Raw genomic sequence first — 19,903 nt, 5'->3', positions numbered from 1 at the left:
TAGGCGAAGGTAATGATGGCTATATAGTCCACACTAAAACACAAAAGATAAAAGCTTTTGAAAACAAGAGGGATATTTCAATTTTGAATCTTCCCTTCAAATTTGAAGTTCAAAAAGAAACTTCGACTTTAAAATTTCAATAGATTGTCATCCTGTCCGGTATCAACATGTCCTTTGTTCTGTGTATAGGGAAGTAGATCGTCTAGCCAGAGAAGGATTTAATATATAGGGCGAGATTGGAGATATTTGATCATCTTCCCCCTTGAAGTTCTGTATTTTTTTTATTGCTTTCTTGTCTTTTGTACTTCTGACCATCTCGGTCTTGGAGGTTTTTCTCTAATTTTAATATAACGGGAAGTGATATATTGGCCTACTTTTTTTACTTGGGATGTAAAGCCACCTCGGGTGTATCTATGACTGCAAAGGGGCTGATTTACTTCACGTGAGAAGGATTCAAGGGGCCTGATTGCATCATACACTGGAGTTGGTTGTCCCATGTAAAGAAAAGGGGCAGATTTATCATTTCCCAATATAAATCATACAGTTTAAAAAACTAAGTTTTTATGAGATTTTGTTGCAATGAATGGAATATTTTCATACATTTAGACACCGCTATATAAATTCTTTCAATATAGTTGATTTGTTAGATATGAGGTGGCAAATAGAAAAATGTGATATTTAATGGCTGCAAAAAAACCTGCATTCATAAGGTATGTAATAACTACAAGTAAATTTAGATTCATATGGTTTAAATACTAAACGGGAGGGGTTTCCCACGACCACCCACATTTTCCTATAGATCACGGCTGGCAAAACGGGAATCCGCCTTGTAAAAGAAGAAAGGGATCAAACATTCGTGACATGTCCACAAAAAGACCAGGAAGAGAATTCAAATTCCCGTAAGACCTTGAAAAGGGTCAAATCGGTCCTTTCACTCCCGTCATTATTTTCCACAATAATCCAATGGTGCGCCCTTGTAAGGTATTTCTAGAGGGGCACACTTCCGTATAGCATTCCTATCATCTATAGCACGGATACTGATGTAGCCCATACCCATGAGGTTGACAAGTTTGAAGCCCAGATGAACCATCCTAAGCAAGTGAGAAGGTCAGCCCGCATCCAAGCCCAACACAAGGCCCATGTCCAACTTAAATCCATTAAGCATAAAGACCACCATGGACACGCTGATCGAGCTGGAGTCCCGCATTAATGAGTCTGACTACTTTTGGACTCCGTTTTTGGACCTCTAGATGGACGAATCAGAGAAAATGCTTAACTAGGAAGTTGTAGGTCTTTGAATTATCTTTTCAACAGATATTCATAGTCCTAATTTGGCTTAGTGGTTAAAGAGTTATGGCTATTTTGGTAGACTGTGTTTGCTAGCTTTGACTAGTTAATGTGTTTAGAGTTCATAAACTATTAATGATGTATGTGGGTCCCTAAACTAGTTAGTGGACTAGTTTGAACGAATTTTCTCATGTATTTCTCTATTTAAAGAGTATCAAACATATGTAATGGAGTTAGTTGAATATTTGAATGAAAATCTTATTAGTGCATTTTCCCTTGAACCTTGAAGAATTCTTCCTTGAAACCTAGAAGAGTTTCGCTCCTTCCTTGAAGAGTAGGAGCTGTCCCCTATTGTTTGCATTCTTGAAGAGTTGCAACCATCAATCTAAAAGAATTGATGTTACCTATCTTCCTTGGCAACCTAAAAGAGTAGCCATTGAAGTTATCTTTCTCTATTTTGCCCCGCTCTATTTCCAAAAACCTGTCCATTCGCATTCATCCACTTCCATCACCATTTCAAGCCCTTTTCAGTATTTTTCTGAGCAAACTTTTGTCAGCAACATTGTAGATCTTTGAGTCCTTAAAATTTTGGCTTTTGAATCAAGTCATTCCGACCTATATCGAGGGAGATACGCTCATTTTAGCGAACTTGCGCAAATCTGTTTTTCTTGAATCCGAATTCTTGAGCATTTGAGTGTGTGTTTGTCACTCTCCCGATCCTTAGTCCAAGAAGCCTAGGAGAGGCTTGCATCATTTTGGTATCAGAGCTTTGGAGGAGAGGACAATGCCTCCAAGACAAGCCCGACGTCGAGGTGGTAGAACAATCCCCTTGAATGAAGTACACACACTTGCTGAAAACTTGCAGCAGCATATGCAACAACAAATCAATGATTTGACTCAAGAAGTTGACCATCTTCGTGCTGAAGCAAACAATCATCCACCCCATTCCAGATCCGGAAGAACCAATGGTGATTGTGGACCCCGATCCTGAGGACGATGCCGAGGGACGCGAGATCCCTCCTGCAATCCTCTAAGATCTCCACAAAGTGAAGGAGAGCTCTGCCAAGGAACTCTCGAAACTGATGCCACCCTCATAGCATAGCTCGAGTGGCGATATAAAAAGAAAGAGATATGTCTTGATCCGGAGCCAGGGCTCGAAACCGAGACATACCTAAAATAAACTCAGAGTCGCCATCCATGGACATGCCATGGAACCAAAACAAATGCTCTGTTTGCAATGGATAACCAGAGATACAAAAGGTCCGTGCCTGGTTACGAATGGGGAAGGGGTTAGGCGCCCCCAATTCGCCCGAGTGCGAACACTTGGTCTCTTATGCCATTTATTATTAACTCCAAAGAAGTTTGGGTAAAAATCATATGAAATGGGAACAATCATCAGGAATCGTCTACCTAAGCATGCATTTCCTGATGATAATATAATAAGCGCATAAAATGAAATGAAAGATGTGTCACCTAAGCATAGCTAGGTTATGAGTGACATGCCTAATGGGTGTCTAAATTCTGATGTGCAAACACATGCAAGCTATAGCTAAAAGGTATAGGATCAGTACTAGAAAATAAGAAAAACACATCAAAACACACAATAACAATACAACAAATCCTAAGACTCTAAATTATTAGCCCGAGTCCTCGGATGGTCTGGTATTCATCCAAAGAAGCCTACATATCCCCGCCTCCACGAGAATCAAGGCAACGTAGTTCTTCGTACCTATTCTAAGCTAGGATGCCTAAGACACCTAGACCTCTATCCTAGACTCGATCTAAAAGACCGGACTAATTATTAAAGCTTCTTGAACGATTATTTAAATTCCAGTGAATTGTAGATTTTAGGACACCCTATATGTCCTAGCTAAATGCAGGTTAGCCCTAAGCTAATGCAGGTGGTTCCTACAACCTATGTGTAGCTAGGCTGTGTGTCCTAAGGAAAACCAAGGGATCGCTAACGTATCCAAGACCTAGTCATCAGTCGGCGATGTGAATCGCCAACTGACCGGACGGAGGCGCTCCTATAACTCTAGGACAGACCCCTAACTCTAAAACAAGCACACAACAAACAAACAATCAAACAACCTATCAAAAGAAAAACCCTAACTCTAAAACTCTCTATCTAGGAGAAACTCCTAACTCTAGAGGAAGATCTTTTGAAAACAAGATTTTAAAGGTTTTTGAAGAAGGTTTAAAACATTTATTTACAAAAAAGTTTGGCTGGACTTGGGATGTAAATCCCAAGCTGCACTACGTACCTCGGAAGAGGATCAAGCCAACGTAGTTCGAAAATCGAACTCGCCTACTACGCTTCTAAAAGAAACACTCAACACTTAAGATTTTTTAAAGGTTTTTTATGTTTTTCAAATGTTTTTGATATTTTTAAAGTTTTCAAATGTTTTTGAGATTTAAATTTCTAATGTTTTTGGATTTTAAAGCTTTTCCAATGCTCAAGACCTTTAAATGTTTTCAATCTTAAAGGGGACACGCAAGTAATACCATAAACTAAGGCAAAGCCTTAAAGCAAAAAGGGGAAACCCCAAACAAGCAACAAAGGTCTCAAAGAGACGATCCACAACAAGAAACTGGCGTCTCAAAGAGACAAACCACAACAAGAAAGATAGCGCCCCAAGAACAGAGAAAACAATCTAAGATCCTAAGCAGGGAAGGCTCTATATGACTGAGTTAGTCTCTAATGGAAAAACTCCTAACTAATAACACTAGGGAGGAAGTACAAATGAGTCAGAGACTGTAATAACACTACAAATGATGAATGAGTCAAAGACTCTCTAGTCAGGGCTGACTCCTATGCGAATGGACTATCGAATAAGGAGAAGCTCACAAGTAAAAAGAATAAAAGACCATGTGCATAGTTGGCAAAGGTGAAACACCCAGCCGGGCCGGACAGCTACCTAGCCCTAGGGTGCAACAAATGTGCAACCCAATACCCATAAGGGTAGGGGTATGAAGCCAAGCCGAGAAGGGTGTTCTCCCAAAAACCAAACGACGCACAAAGATGAGGTTAAGCAAGAGAATGAGACTGGGCAAGTCTCCTATATACAAAGGAGGGGTATGCTATTTGGACTGAGCAAGTCCCCTAAGGATGGGCTTGGGCTAGCGCCTTCATCGCCCCGATACAAGCATTAGAATCAATATAGGCTCAAAACAATCTAAAAAAAAAAAAAAAAAGAAAAGGTAAAATTTCCACCTAACATGTAATTTTTACCAAAATAGTTAAAAATGCCAAAAAAATCATGGGAATGATTCAATATATGATTTATGACTTGCTAGCATGCTCATCATATCCCAATACAAGCATTAGAATCAATATAGGCTCAAAGCAATCTAAAAAAAAAAAGAAAAGGTGAAATTTCCACTCAACATGTAATTTTCACAAAAAATGGTCAAAAATGCCGAACAAGTCATGGGAATGATTCAATATATGATTTAAAACTTGTTACCAAGCTCAAAACATCCCAAACACTCATTAAAATTGAATAGAGCTCATATTGTCCATGATTTTCAAGAAATAGCACAATCATGACATATAATGTTAAAAGTGCAACTTTGAACTGACTTTTAGACCCCTCAAACATCAAAACCATCAAAAACTCTACCAATCAAAATTGTAGATCTCAGCATGAATGACATTCTCTCAGTTGACCAGTTCGTTCGGATCTAGCCAGAAGTGTCCGGAAAATGGCCTCTTCCGATCCATCGCCATTAAAAGACATATTAGCGTTTTAACTGAAAGTTCGGGCTCCGTTTTGACACTTAAAACATCGCTTCTGGAAAAATTCACTCAAGGACAAAGTATTAGAAAATCTTGTGAAGAACATTTTTTCTTTGTATGGCTTTGGACGAAACAGATCTGGAATAGCCTAAAAATGGCCAGCAAGCTGCTGTTGCAGAAATGACAGTTTGTTTAAAAAAAATGAAGCTTGCAAGTCGTTTTTGACATATTAAAAAGCATTTATGGAAACATTTGCTCAATAAGACAGTTTTAGGAAACATTATAACAAACACTTTTCCAGTTGACAGTTTTGAGCAATTCCGATCAGAAGCAGCCCAAAAATTACTCGACACGATAATTTCTAAAACACTTGGAACAAAAATATCATTATGGACTAAACTTTAAACGAGCATAACTCTCTCGTCTTTTGGCCAAATTTGGGCCGCCATATGTCGAACTGACCGGCTTGACGAGATCTACAAGATTGATATGTTTGCTTTTTTAAAAGTTTTGAGTATTTGAGGTCGAGAAAGGAAAAAATTCATAACTGGACAGCAAAGATCACCATACCTAGGAGAATACACACTCACTCACACCCATACACACACATATATATACGCAGACATATGTTCACATATATACACAACACACACTCACACACACAGACATACATACATTAGCCACTGAGAAAAACGAATTCCTAAATGCATGCAAAACCATTCCACAATTCTCAATTAAAGGCAGAGCATAGGACCAAAACTCATTTGACAACACCGTGGAAATCACAAAGTGAATCACTCAAGGACAGGCACAATATAAGTTTCTAGATGGACCGACCTTGATTTTGATTTTCAGTTCAAGCACAATGGAAAGGAGATACAGTACTTGTCAGTTTAAGATAATGAAGATGAACGATAACAGTTTTCCTTTCAAACACAATAAAAACGAACTTCCAGTGGGTTAACAAACAGCCCTTACACCAGTGTAGTAAACTAAATATGTAAACGAATGCATTACCAGTGACTTATTCACCCCTTGGACATAAAACTGAATTGGTGGAATAAAATGAGATGAGTTTGGTTGATGGGCTAAATAGTGCTTAAGACAGGGGTTGAAATGTGTTTAGGAATGTGCATAAAACCGAGGCTGAACTATGGGACAGATTTGTGCCAAAACTGGGACAGCAACATGGAATGAATTTATCCCAAAACAAGGGCAGCAACATGGACTGAAGTGGGGACATAATTTGTGCTAAAACAAGGGTGAGTTGTGAACAGATTTTTGTGCTAAACATGGCTGAATATAGGGACAGATTTGTGCCAAAACTGGGACAGCAGCATGGACCGAACTGTGGGCAGAATCGTGCCTCAAATTGGGGCAGAGATGCGCTTAAAAATGGGGTGAATCATGGGTGAAAACTGTGCTGAAACAGGGAGCAGCAGTATGGACAGCATTTATGTTAAAACAAGGGCAGCAATGGGGCTGAAATAGAGGTGAATCTGTGCTGAAACGGAGGTAGCAATAGGGTGCAAACCTGGGGCAGCAACATGGACCGGGTTGTGAAAGAACTGGGACTGATTCGGGAGGGGAACCATGGACAGAATTGTGCTAAAACAGTGGGGCTGAAATGAAGTGAATAAACTGATTTTTATACACAGAAATAGGAGCTGAAATGATGTGCAAACAACTAGTCCTCCCTATAGATCTGCTATACACAGTTCACACGTATGAGAACAAATAATGCACAAGTACCCTACAAACCAATACATGCAGCAGAAATCTGTTATAAACAGTTCATACATATGAGAATAACTCATGCACAAGTACCCTACATACCCCAATATGTGCAGCAGACTAAACGATGAAGTAGTCGCTGTGAATAGAGATTACCAGATGCACGGAGTCTCGCCGGAGTTAGATCGGGTTGTGAATTTTTTGCCGGATTCAATCAGCCCCCTAGTGATGACAAAATGGTGGAGGACCGGAGGTAGGAGTCGGAAGTAGAAGAAGAAGAGGCACGGTTATGGGTTGGGGCAGATTTCCAAATTAGAGGGTAGCTCAGGTGGCTGTTATGGAATAAAGTAGAAGAAGAGGGTTTTGGTGTTAGAGATGAAGGTGGAAGAGATGGTGGTAGAGGGTTTAATGGATATCGGTTGAGATAGTGGGTTTCGGGCTATGCTAAGGAATGGAAGGGAGCCCAGTTAGGCCATATGCAAGTGGGAAGGGGATCAAATTTTTCTAAGGTAGGAGGGAGTGGGAATTCCTTTGTTTGTTTTTATCTCCTTTCCTCTGTTTTTTCCCTACGAGAATGAGTTCTCTCTTTTTGTTCTATCCCTCTCCTCAATCCTTCAATTAAGGGTAGGTTCAATTAAGAATCAAAGCCTCTTTCCATAAAATATTAGTTGTTCCCTAAATAGTGTATAGAAGATGCCATCCACATTTTGCAAAGCAATTTTTTATTTTAGCAAATGTGATGCAATCATTTTAAAATTGATATTTTAAGCATGCACTCATCATTATACTATTTCTCAAATTGAAAACCGTATGGCTCCATGCAAGGGAAGAAGAAAAATACTACCTTTCCAATCACCATGCTTCTCTTTTCTTTCTTTTCTTTTTTTTAAATTGCTATTTTAAACAACACCACACCCATTCCCATGTTCAAAACCATGTGGCTCCATGTAAGGGAAAAGAAAAAATGCTACCTTTTCAATCACAACATGCTTCCCTTTTCTTTCTTTTTTCCTTTTTTTTTTAAATTGCTATTTTAAACAACACCACACCCATTCCCATGTTCAAAACCGTGTGCCCTCTTTCAACAAATTTTTTTTTTATATTTAGCTTTAATTAATAAAATACCCCTCCATGAAGTGTTGTACAAGCAACCCTTTTCTTCTCTTAAATCATTTGCCATATGATCTAGACCGTCCAAGCAATATGCCATTGCCTATATGGATTGCGCCCCCTTAAATCATTCCTCTATGACGATCCAGACCATCCAATTGATGGGTCCCAACCTAGGCAGGTTGTGTCCTCCTAAATTATTTCAATGGGCTGATCTGATCTGTACAATTGATGGGCTGAAATGTAAGTTGGTTGCACCCTCGAAAATCTCTTCTATGGGATGATCTGAAGCATTCAAATAATTGGCTATCAAGTGATAGGCTTGGATCACTCATAATGTGGGCCCCCTGAGTCTCTCCCATTGGATGATCTAAACCATCCATTTGGATGATCCATATTGCAAATTAGTTGTGCCACAAAATTAATTCTAATTAGAATAATTTCAACCATCAATTTGACGATCCACAACTTCAAAAATCATTTTCAAGAATGGTTCGGATCGTTTGGTGGGCCTCAACATGGAATAGATGTGGACCCAAATTATTTCGATAGAATGGTCTGAACTGGTTCATTTGATGCAACATAATGTAGATTGGCTGCGCCCCTCTAAATCATTTCTGTAGGCTTATCTGAATAACTCAACTTGATGATCGTAACAAAATTAGTTGTTAAAACGACTTCTCTGAGATTTTGACCGTTCTCTTGATGGTCATCTTTAGGCGTTGGATCGAAGTAGTTCAAAACTCATTTTTCACTAAAACAATGTGCGGGCCCCCCTGTTTGATCCAAATCTAAACAAATGCTCAAGGCGGGCCCACCAAACGGATCCAAATTCTCTTTTGCTCGGATTCTTATGAATAATCTCTCTCAACACTTAACGGAAAAAATGCGAAACATGGCGGAGATGATTGGATGGGGTTTTGCCCAAGCATAGCGAACTTGGGTCCGATCAAAATGGGGTGTCTACAGTGATTCTTCTTCTTCAGAAAGTGTTCAATCTTTGCGACAAGGTAGGCGCCCTCAACCCCACACACAAGGTGTTCAAGAACCGGATTGGGAAAAGGAAATCAAGAGAGACATTCAAGAATTTCTAGGAACTGATTCCCCTGATGAAATCATTGATTGGTTAACACTTGTGAATGAAGTTTTTGATCATAGAAATGTCCCGGAAGAGCGTCGAATTGGCATCATTGCCATGCGATTCCGAAGCAAGGCCATAGCTTGGTGGAGACGTGAGAAGCAAACCCGCCACTCCGCCAGTAAGGATCCTATCACTCGATGGAGAAAGATGGAGGACAAGATCCGCAAATACTTCCTTTCCAAAGGTTATAAGAGGGATTTGTACCAACGGTACCAAAATTTGAGGCAAGGTACGCAATCGGTGGAACAATACACCAATGAATTCAATGAGTTGGTAATTCGCAACAATATTCAAGATCCGGAGGAGATGCTCGTGAACAAGTATTTGGGAGGCCTTCAACTTCATATCCAAGACACCCTTGATGTTCTTGACATCTGGGATTTGGGAGATGCACACCAAAGAGCTCTCAAGGTGGAGCGTTCGCGCTCTCGAAAGCAACAATCCACATCCTTCACAAATCGAGCAGTTCAAGGTGCGGTTGGCACCAACAAAGCCGGAAACACAAGTGCACACACCAATAGCATCAAAAAATCCTATGCCCCACCCAAGGGTTCTAATCAACCCCCTCCTACCGGTCAAAGCTCTACAACCGGTATGCGTTGTTATTCATGTGGTGAGATAGAATATCGTGCTAGCAATTGTCGGAAGCGACAAGCGGGTAAAGCATTACTTGTGGAAAATCAATCTGATGATCCGGGTGAGGAAGACACTGATATTGACCCAAAGGATGATGAGAGTAACTTGGAGGATGAGCAAGTGCTTAATGCCGATACCGGTGAGTTCCTTATGATGCGGAAAATTTTTCTAACTCCAAAACAAGAAGCTGAAAATCGTTGGTTGCGCAACAACATTTTCCACTCGGCATGCATTGTTTATGGAAAGGTATGTCGATTAATCATTGATTCCGGATGTTGTGAAAATGTAATTTCTGAGGTGGCGGCAAGCAAGCTGAAATTGGAGTTGAAAGAACATCCAACCCCTTACAAGATGTCTTGGTTAAAGCGAGGTATGGAGGTAACCGTTTTCAAACGTTGTCTTGTCAATCTTTCTATTGCTTCCATCTACTTTGACAAGATATGGTGTGATGTTATACCTATGGATTGTAGTCATATCATCCTTGGCCGTCCATGGCAATTTGATAAGAAAACAATCCATGATGGGTATCGCAACACTTACTCTTTTGACTATGGAGGAAAGAAGATTACTTTAGCACCTAGTAAAGAGCCAATTCAAACTCCTTTGGTTGAAAACTCCCCATCCTCTAATTTTCTTGTGATGAAAGATGTAAAGAGTGCTATGGAAGGGGTTAGTGTTTTATACATCTTACTTAACAAGTCAGATATTGAAGATGTGGTTGCACCAATCATTCCGAACCAAGTCAAGCCTCTTTTGGAAGAATTTAAAGATATATTTCCATTAGACCTTCCCTCTGGCCTTCCCCCCATGAGAGACATTCAGCACCAAATTGACTTGTTGCCCGGTGCATCTTTACCCAACCTAGCTCACTATCGGATGAGTCCAGTGGAGCATGAAGAACTACAACGGCAAATCATGGAACTATTGAACAAAGGTTTCATAAGGGAGAGCCTCAGCCCTGTAGACACCCCATTTTGACCGAACCCTAAACCCTTGCTTTTGTTAAAAAATCATTTAAATAGGTGAATATGATGTCCCAAAATCAATCCTAGCATAGGTCAGGGTTCCATTTAGGTCCCTCTAAAATTTCAGAAAAATCCGTCGCGGTTTGCATTGCAAACGAGAGGGGTAAGTAGTGTTGTGTGAATTTAGAGTTGCAGAAGGGGTGTGCATTATCTTGACCAGGAGGTGACCTGGTGGGAATAAAGCATGGGTAATTTGCTGCAGGAGGGTGTCCCTGGGTAACCAGAGAAGCACGAATTTTTTTTTATCTCATTAAAATTTTTACTCAGAGACCACCTTTTTCAAACCGAAACTGAGTTTAAAATACATAAAAGGGGGTGCCTCGTCAACTAACGGGTTTCAAAAATTTTGTCTGAATTCTATAAATAGAGAGTGAGAAAGCTCATTTAAAAAAATCTTCATTTTCTAGGGTTTTTTTAGCACCTTTAGAGAGAGAAGCTTTGAGATTCCTAGTGAGAGAAAGTAGATCTAGCTTTCTTCTCCGGCAAGCTTCACCGGATTCCGGCCAAAATTTATCCAATCTTAGAGATTGACAAAGATTTCGGCTGCACCTTTTGCAACAATCTAATCTTCATCATCATCATCGAAGAAGAAAAGATCGAGTGATTTTCTTCATCAGCAAGATTGTGGAAACCTATCTACTTCTAAGCATATTGTGCTCAGGATTTGAAATCATAGCTGGAAAGGAGGTTTTGCTGAGGTTTGAACATATACTCATTTGTTGGAGTGATTCGGTGCTAATTTTCTTTCATCATTGAGCAAGAAAAGGCAATTTCGAAGAACACAGCTAGTGCAAGAGTTTTGAGCTATGGAAGAGCATTTTTTCTCGCCTTTTGAAACTTCAAGTGTGCGGCCAAAATGAGTTGCTCAAAAAGTGCAGGCGCTGTTCATATACCAAGGTTTTTCGCTGGTTTGGCTGAGACTATCACAATTCTGGGGTAGCAAGAGCATATTAAGTTCATTAGATGCAAAATTACCTTTGGTTTCTAATGTGCCAAGAACTTACTGTGCTAGAAAATGAGGAATATTGGGTGCTTAAATTTGAGAGCAATGTGTGCCGAATAAAGCCACTAGTTCTTTCTTGGAATCTGTTAGTAAAGATGTCTCTGCCACATCAGAAGTAGCATCAAACTACCACAGGTGCTGCTGCAAAAATAGTAAAAACAAGCTTTCAATCATCTGATGTAGCCATCTACTCAATGTCTATGCTAGTAGCCAAGTTCCTAGACAGGTAAGTTGCAGAATTTCATTTCATTTCAGCCCTGTTTGAATCAGCCCTCATTTCAGCCCCTATTTAAGTCAGCCTTTGTTTCAGCTCCTATTTAAATCAGTCCCTTATTTCAGCCCCTGTTATTACCCCAATTCAGTCCCATTTTTAAGCACGAATCGGCCCCCGTTTTGTGCAGATTTTGTCCACCAAATCTGTCCCATTTTCTGCATAAGTTTAACCCGCAACTCTGCCCTGTTTTTGGCATAGTTCAGCTCAATGATTCAGCCCTGTTTTGGCATGATTTAGTTCATTAATGCAGCCCCCGCTTCATTTGATAGTAGCAGCCCTTCATCTCATTTGATAGCAGCAACCCTTATACCCTTGATTTTGAAAGTCTAAACCTTGATAATGGCGATGCCCATAGCAGCCCTACGCTGTTTTCTTTCAATTTTTGCTTATGAGTTGGTGATGTTTCTATTAATTCTAGGTGAATTTTGTGAGAATCTTTTTTTAGGAGTGGTAAGGACCCTGGATTATTAATGTTGGCATTGTTTCTTATAATGGCACAAGCTTAGCTCATCTAATCGTTTGTCCCTAACAATTTTTAACCAAACTTCGTTTGAACATTGGGTTAAAATGCATGCCTCAACATATGGCTATGATATTAGCATCATCCCTGTTTTCGTGTTTGCTTGAGTGTCATTTTGTTCATACAATGAAAGTGAATGTTTCTTTTATTTCACTTTGTATGCTTAGAAAATACCCTTAAATGCTTGCTGTCCAGCCCTTTGTTTTCTATTTTCGGATTTCTAAAGCTTAAAATCACCTAAAATAAACATATCAATTTTGTAGATCTCGTCAAGCCGGTCAGTTCGACATATGGCGGCCCAAATTTGGCCAAAAGACGAGAGAGTTATGCCCGTTTAAAGTTTTCAATCCATAATGAAGTTTTTGTTTGAAGTTTTTTTAGAAATTATCGTGTCGAGTAACTTTTGGGCTGCTACTACTCGGAATTGTTCAAAACTGTCAACTGAAAAAGTGTTCGCTATAATATTTTCTAAAACTATCTTATTGACCAAATTTTTCCATAAAGGTTTTTTAATATGTCAAAAAAATACTTACGTCATTTCTGCAACAACAGCTTGTTGGCCATTTTTAGGCTATTTCAGGTCTGTTTCGTCCAAAGCCGTAAAAGGTAAAAATGTTCTTCACAAGATTTTCTATTACTTTCTCCTTGAACAAATTTTTCCAGAAGCGATGTTTTGATTGTCAAAACTGAGCCCGAACTTTCAATAAAAACACTAATATGTCTTTTAATGGCGATGGATCGGAAGAGGCCATTTTCCGGCCACTTCTGGCCAGATCCAAACGAAATGGTCAACTAAGAGAGTGTCTATTATGCTGAGATCTACAATTTTGATTAGAAGAGTTTTTTATGGTTTTGATGTTTGAGGAGTCTAAAAGTCAGTGCAAAGTTGCAATTTTCACATTATATGACATAACTGTGTCATTTCTTGAAAATCATGGACAATATGAGCTCTATTCAATTTTAATGAGTGTTTGGGATGTTTTGAGCTTGGTAGCAAGTTTTAAATCATATATTGAATCATTCCCATGATTTGTTTGGCATTTTTTACCATTTTTGGTGAAAATTACATGTTGGGTGGAAATTTCATATTTTCTTTCTTTTTTAGATTGTTTTGAGCGTATATTGATTCTAATGCTTGTATTGGGATATGATGAGCATGCTAGCAAGTCACAAATCATATATTGAATCATTCCCATAATTTGTTTGGCATTTTTGACCATTTTTGGTGAAAATTACATGTTGGGTGGAAATTTCACTTTTTTTTTTTAATTTTTTAGATTGTTTTGAGCCTATATTGATTCTAATGCTTGTATTGGGATATGATGAGCATGCTAGCAAGTCACAAATCATATATTAATCAATTTTCATGATTTACTTTATATTTTAGAGCCTTATTTGTGAAAATTGCATGATCTACAGAGTGCTTTCAATTTTTTTATTTTTTATTTTTTATCCTAAATGAGTGGAACCCGTGCTATATGTCAACCTAGACATCTAAACTTCTAGGATCGCTTCCAAATCATGTCTAGACCTTCCAAGTTCCATGAGTCCCCTTCTACGAGACATGCTTAGTCTCATTAAGGTGTTTCTCCCTTGGAGACAAGCCTTGTTGTTTAGAGCCTCCCCCTTTGGGAGTCTATTTTAGTTTGGTAGAGAGTTTACCCTTAGGAGGCATGCCTTGCCTCATTTACAGAGCTCCTATTTGGAGACAAGCCTTGTCTCATTTAGAGAGTTTCCCATTTAGGAGGCTTACCTAGCCACATGTTAGAGTGGCCCCATCTTTTAGCGAGTCTTTGAATCATTTTTGCCCCTATTTCGGTAGTGTTAATAGCGAGTCTTTGACTTATTTGCCTTCTCTTTTGGTAGTGCTATTAGAGAGTCTCTGACTCATTTGCACCCCTTCCTTTTGTATTTTAGTTAGAAGTTTATCCTTTAGAGTTGTTATCATTCATCTTGGTTAGAGACTAACTCAGTCTTATTAGAGCTTTGCTTATTTTGGATCTTAGATCATTTTCATTGTTCTTGAGACGTTCGTTTACTTGTTTGTGGATTGTTATAACTTGTTTTGAGATACTAGTTTGTTGGTTTGGGGTTTTCCCTTTACCCTAGGGTGGTGTATTGTGTGTTCCCTTTGGCCTTTGACCAAAAGGGTGAAAACATTTAAAATTTTAAAATCCATAAACCATTGAAATCTTAAAATCACAAGAGCATTGAAATCATTTAAAATCACAAAAACATTAGAAATTTGAAACCCAAAAACAATTGAATATCTTAAAATTCAGAAGCATTGAAACATTTGGAAGCTTTAAGTTTTTTTTAGTGTAGTTAGGAAAATTTATTTCCGAACTACGTTTGCTTGATTCTCTTTCACGAGATACGTAGTGCAGCTTGGGATCCATATCGCAGGTCCAGCCAAACCTTTAAAAATAAATTTGTCAAACTTTCCAAAAATACAAAAACTTCTTCAAAACCGTTTCTCAAAGAGATCTTCCTCTAGAGTTAGGAGTATGTCCTAGCTGTTTCGGGTGTTTTAGAGTTAGGGGGCTGTCCTGATTTGTATTGATATGGTGTGTCATGTCGTGTGAGTGTCCCTAGAGTTAGGAGGCATCGAGTCGATCGGTTAGACATTTAGTCAAACCGATGGCTAGACTAGGAAGCATATAGTCAGCCCGTGGTTTTCTTTAGGATGCATAGCCTAGTTACACATAGGATGTAGGGCCTACCTGCATTAGCTTAAGGTTAATCAACTTGCATTAGTTAGGGCATATAGAGAGAGTCCTAAAAATTACAATTCACTTGAATTTAAACAATCGTATAAAACGCTTTAAAAAAATTAGTCGAGTCTAGTGGATCGAGTCTAGGTTAGCAGTTCTAGATGGTTAGGCATCGTAGTTAGAATACGTCATCGAACTACGTTGACTCCGATTCTTCCCGAGGTCGGGATACGTAGAGCAGCTGGGATGGACGGTCATCTTGGTCCGAGTCAAGTCCTGCATTAGAGTTTTAGGATTTGTCTTATCCTGTCGTGTATAGAGTTTATTTGTGTTGTGTGTTTTGATGTATTTTCTTACTTTCTTGTACTGATACTATACCTTTAGCTGTAACTTGCATGTGTATGTCCACCAGAACTTAGACACCCATTAGACATGCCACTCATAACCTAGCTTTGCTTAGATGACACATTTTTCATTTCATTTTGTGTATGCTTATTTCTTTATCCTCAGGAAATGCATGCTTAGGTAGACGATTCCTGAGGATTGTTCCTATTTCATATGATTTTCGCCCGAAACTCTTTAAAGTTAATAATAAATGGCATAAGAGACCAAGTGCTTGTACTCGGACGAATTGAGGGTGCTCTTCAGACCTTCTCCATTCATAATCAGGCACGAACCTATTCATTTTTTGTTATCCATGGTATACAGAGCATATTTTGTTTAAGGATCCATGGCCGTATACCATGGATGGCGACTCAGAGCTTGTTTAGATACGTTTCGAATCCGGACTTGTTCCCGAATCGAGATGTATCTCTTTTATATCGCCACTCGTGCTATGCTATGAGGGTGGCATCCGTTTCGAGAGTTCCTTAGTAGAGCTCTCATTCACACGTGGATGATCCTAGAGGCCGCTGAGGGCTCGTCCCCCACCTCTCTCTCGGATCGGGGTCCACAAGCCCATGTGTCGTTCCAGCCCTTTTGGTGCCGAAGAAAAATGGTACTTGGAGAATGTGTGTTGATAGTAGAGCCATCAACAAAATCACCATCAAATACCGCTTTCCGATCCCTCGTCTTGATGATCTCTTGGACCAACTTTCTGGTACCACCATCTTCTCAAAGTTAGACTTAAAGAGAGGATATCATCAAATCCGAATTAAGCCCGGAGATGAATGGAAGACGGCGTTCAAGACCAAAGATTGACTATTTGAGTGGCTAGTCATGCCATTTGGATTGTCTAATGCACCTTCCACCTTCATGAGGTTCATGACACAGGTTCTAAAGCCGTATCTTGGACGTTTTGTGATTGTTTATTTTGATGATATTTTGATTTTTAGTAAGACTACTAATGAGCACTTGCAGCACCTTCAAGATGTGTTATGCTTGCTAAGGCAAGCACGCTTATTTGCAGCCCCTGAAAAGTGTTACTTCATGGTGCCACAAGTCCTATTCCTTGGATTTAACATTTCAAGAGTAGGGATTTCAGTTGATGATGCCAAGATCAATGTGATCCAAGAATGGCCAACCCCAATAAACGTGCATGAAGTTCGAAGTTTCCATGGCCTAACTTCCTTCTACCGACGATTCATTGCACACTTCAGCTCTATTGCTGCCCCACTCACTTCTTGTATGAAGAAAGGTGTTTTTGAGTGGACCATTAAAGCCCAAAGAAGCTTTGAACAACTCAAGGAAAAGTTATGTACAGCCTTGGTCCTTGCGCTTCCCAACTTCGATCTCATTTTTGAGGTTCATTGTGATGCATCCGGAACCGGCATATGAGGAGTTCTAAGTCAAGGAGGATGTCCCATTGCATTCTTCAGTGAGAAGTTGAATGGTGCCAAACTCAAATATAGTACCTATGATTTGGAGTTTTATCCCTTGTTTCGCACACTTGAGCATTGGAGGCAATACCTAATCCATAGAGAATTTATTTTGTACACTGACCATGAAGCATTGAAGTAAATTTCAGGTCAACAAAAGCTAAATTCTCGGCGTGCAAAATGGGCAGAATATCTTCAAGATTTCACCTTCAACATCAAGCACAAGGCGGGTGTACAAAATCAGGTTGCCGATGCTCTCAGCCGAAAGAAAAGCTTGCTCAATATCATGCGCACTACTGTGCTCGGCTTTGACTCATTCCAACAGCTATACATGGAGGATGAATACTTCTCCAAACTCATATCATATGCTCAAGATGAGAAGTTTGTTGATTTCACCTTATGTGATGGTTTTCTCTTCAAAGGAAATCGCTTATGTGTACCGGATTGCTCTCTTCGGCAAAAGGTGATTTGTGAGATACATAATGAAAGTCATTTCGGTCGTGACAAAACTCTCCAACTTGTTTCAGCAAAGTACTTTCGGCCACATCAGAAACGGGATGTACATCGTTATGTTATGAGATGCCAAAATTGCCAAATTGGTAAGGGACAAACTACAAATGCCGGTCTCTATTTGCCTTTGCCTATACCACATGCACCATGGGAGGATATATCCATGGATTTTGTCATTGGATTGCCACGGACACACCGAAGAATGGATTCTATATTTGTGGTCGTTGATAGATTTTCCAAAATGGCGCATTTCATACCTTGCCGAAAGACTATGGATGCCTCACGCATTGCTAGCTTATTTTTCAAAGAAATCTTCAGAATACATGGAGTACCAAATACCATCACTTCAGACCGAGACACGAAGTTCCTTAGTCACTTTTAGCGTCAATTATGGAAGAGTATTGGGACCACACTGCAGTATAGCACTGTGTTCCACCCTCAAACTGATGGGCAAACAGAAGTTGTAAACCGATCATTGGAAAATTTGTTGAGAACCTTGATTGATGACAATCTCCATTCTTGGGAAAACCGCCTATCACTTGGACAATTTGCTTACAATAGTTCGGTGAACCATTCTATAGGTTGCAGCCCTTTCGTAGTTATCTATGGGCGACAACCCAAGTCAGCACTAGATTGCACCTATTCCATTTGCTGAAAAGCCCATTGCCCAAGTTGAAGATTTTGTATCTCAAATGAAGCTTATACATGAAGATGTTCATCGTAAGCTGGAAAGTAAATCTGAGACCTATAAGAAGGCTATTGATAAGAGGCGTCGTGAAGTCATATTTGAACCAGGCGATTTTGTTTGGGCTTACTTGCCACCAGAACGTCACCCCGTTGGAAGCTTCAACAAGCTTAGTGATAGAAAGCTTGGTCCACTTGAAGTACTTGAACGCATCAATCCCAATGCGTACCATCTCAAGCTTCCTTCCCATATGAAGATACATGATGTGTTTAACGTCCACCATTTGACACCTTAGATGGGAGATTCCACTGATGATGATACCTCGAATTCAGAGACGAATTCTTTCAAACAATGGAGGAATGATGCAGCCCACACCCATGAGGTTGACAAGTTTGAAGCCCAGATGAACCATCCTAAGCAAGTGAGAAGGTCAGCCCGCATCCAAGCCCAACACAAGGCCCATGTCCAACTTGAATCCATTAAGCATAAAGACCATCATGGACACGCTGATCGAGCTAGAGTCCCGCATTAATGAGTCTGACCACTTTTGGACTCCGTTTTTGGACCTCTAGATGGATGAATCAGAGAAAATGCTTAACTGGGAAGTTGTAGGTCTTTGAATTATCTTTCCAACAGATATTCATGGTCCTAATTTGGCTCAGTGATTGAAGAGTTATGGCTATTTTGGTAGATTATGTTTGCTAGCTTTGACTAGTTAATGTGTTTAGAGTTTCTAAACTATTAATGATGTATGTGAGTCCCTAAACTAGTTAGTGGACTAGTTTGAACAAATTTTCTCATGTATTTCTCTATTTAAAGAGTATCAAACATATGTAATGGAGTTAGTTGAATATTTGAATGAAAATTTGCTTAGTGCATTTTTCCTTGAACCTTGAAGAGTTTTTCCTTGAAACCTATAAGAGTTTCACTCATTCCTTGAAGAGTAGGAGCTTTCCCCTATTGTTTGCATCCTTGAAGAGTTGCAACCATCAATCTAGAAGAATTGATGTTACCTATCTTTCTTGGCAACCTAGAAGAGTAGCCATTGAAGTTATCTTTCTCTATTTTGCCCCCTCTATTTCCAAAAACCTATCAATTCGCATTCATCCACTTCCATCACCATTTCAAGCCCTTTCCAGTATTTTTCTGAGCAAACTTTTGTCAGCAACGTTGTAGATCTTTGAGTCCTTAAAATTTTGGCTTTTGAATCAATTCATTCCGACCTATATCGAGGGAGATACGCTCATTTTACCGAACTTGCGCAAATCTGTTTTTCTTGAATCCGAATTCTTGAGTATTTGAGTGTGTGTCTATCACTCTCCCGATCCTTAGTCCAAGAAGCCTAGGAGAGGCTTGCATCAGATACTTTTCATTTTATAAAATATCCAAGAGCTAATTTCCTAGAGAAATGATGAAGTACAAGCAAATCGCTTTTGACTACGATTAGTCTATTTCAAAATAAATGCATGCAGTGTATACACGGGTTTTCAATACCTGATAGGCTATTCACTTCCATTTTGCTAATTAATCATATAAAAAAGGGAAATGATATGATATCCCCCCACCCCCCCCCCCCCCCCCCCCCCCCAAAAAAAAAAAAAGGATAAAATCCCCCCTTTGACTGTTTCTGTGAAATGGTTGACTGTTTCTGTGAAATGGTTCACTGCTAGAGGTTAAATTCACCACTTTTAACGATGTTGTTTGCCTT

The 19,903-nt window shown here is 39.5% G+C and overlaps 1 pseudogene; it reads left to right on the top strand.

Moving 5' to 3' along the window:
- The first annotated feature begins 6,841 nt into the window (after nucleotides 1–6,841).
- LOC143876909 (uncharacterized) lies at nucleotides 6,842–18,727 on the top strand (annotated as a pseudogene).
- The last annotated feature ends 1,176 nt before the right edge of the window (nucleotides 18,728–19,903 follow it).

Source organism: Tasmannia lanceolata, unplaced genomic scaffold, assembly GCF_043159265.1.
Source record: "Tasmannia lanceolata isolate RefF3 unplaced genomic scaffold, GAP_Taslan_0.1 ptg000005l, whole genome shotgun sequence".
NCBI classification, from domain to species: domain Eukaryota; kingdom Viridiplantae; phylum Streptophyta; class Magnoliopsida; order Canellales; family Winteraceae; genus Tasmannia; species Tasmannia lanceolata.
Note: the sequence above shows the minus strand (reverse complement) of the source record. Positions and strands in the feature narration are given on the sequence as shown.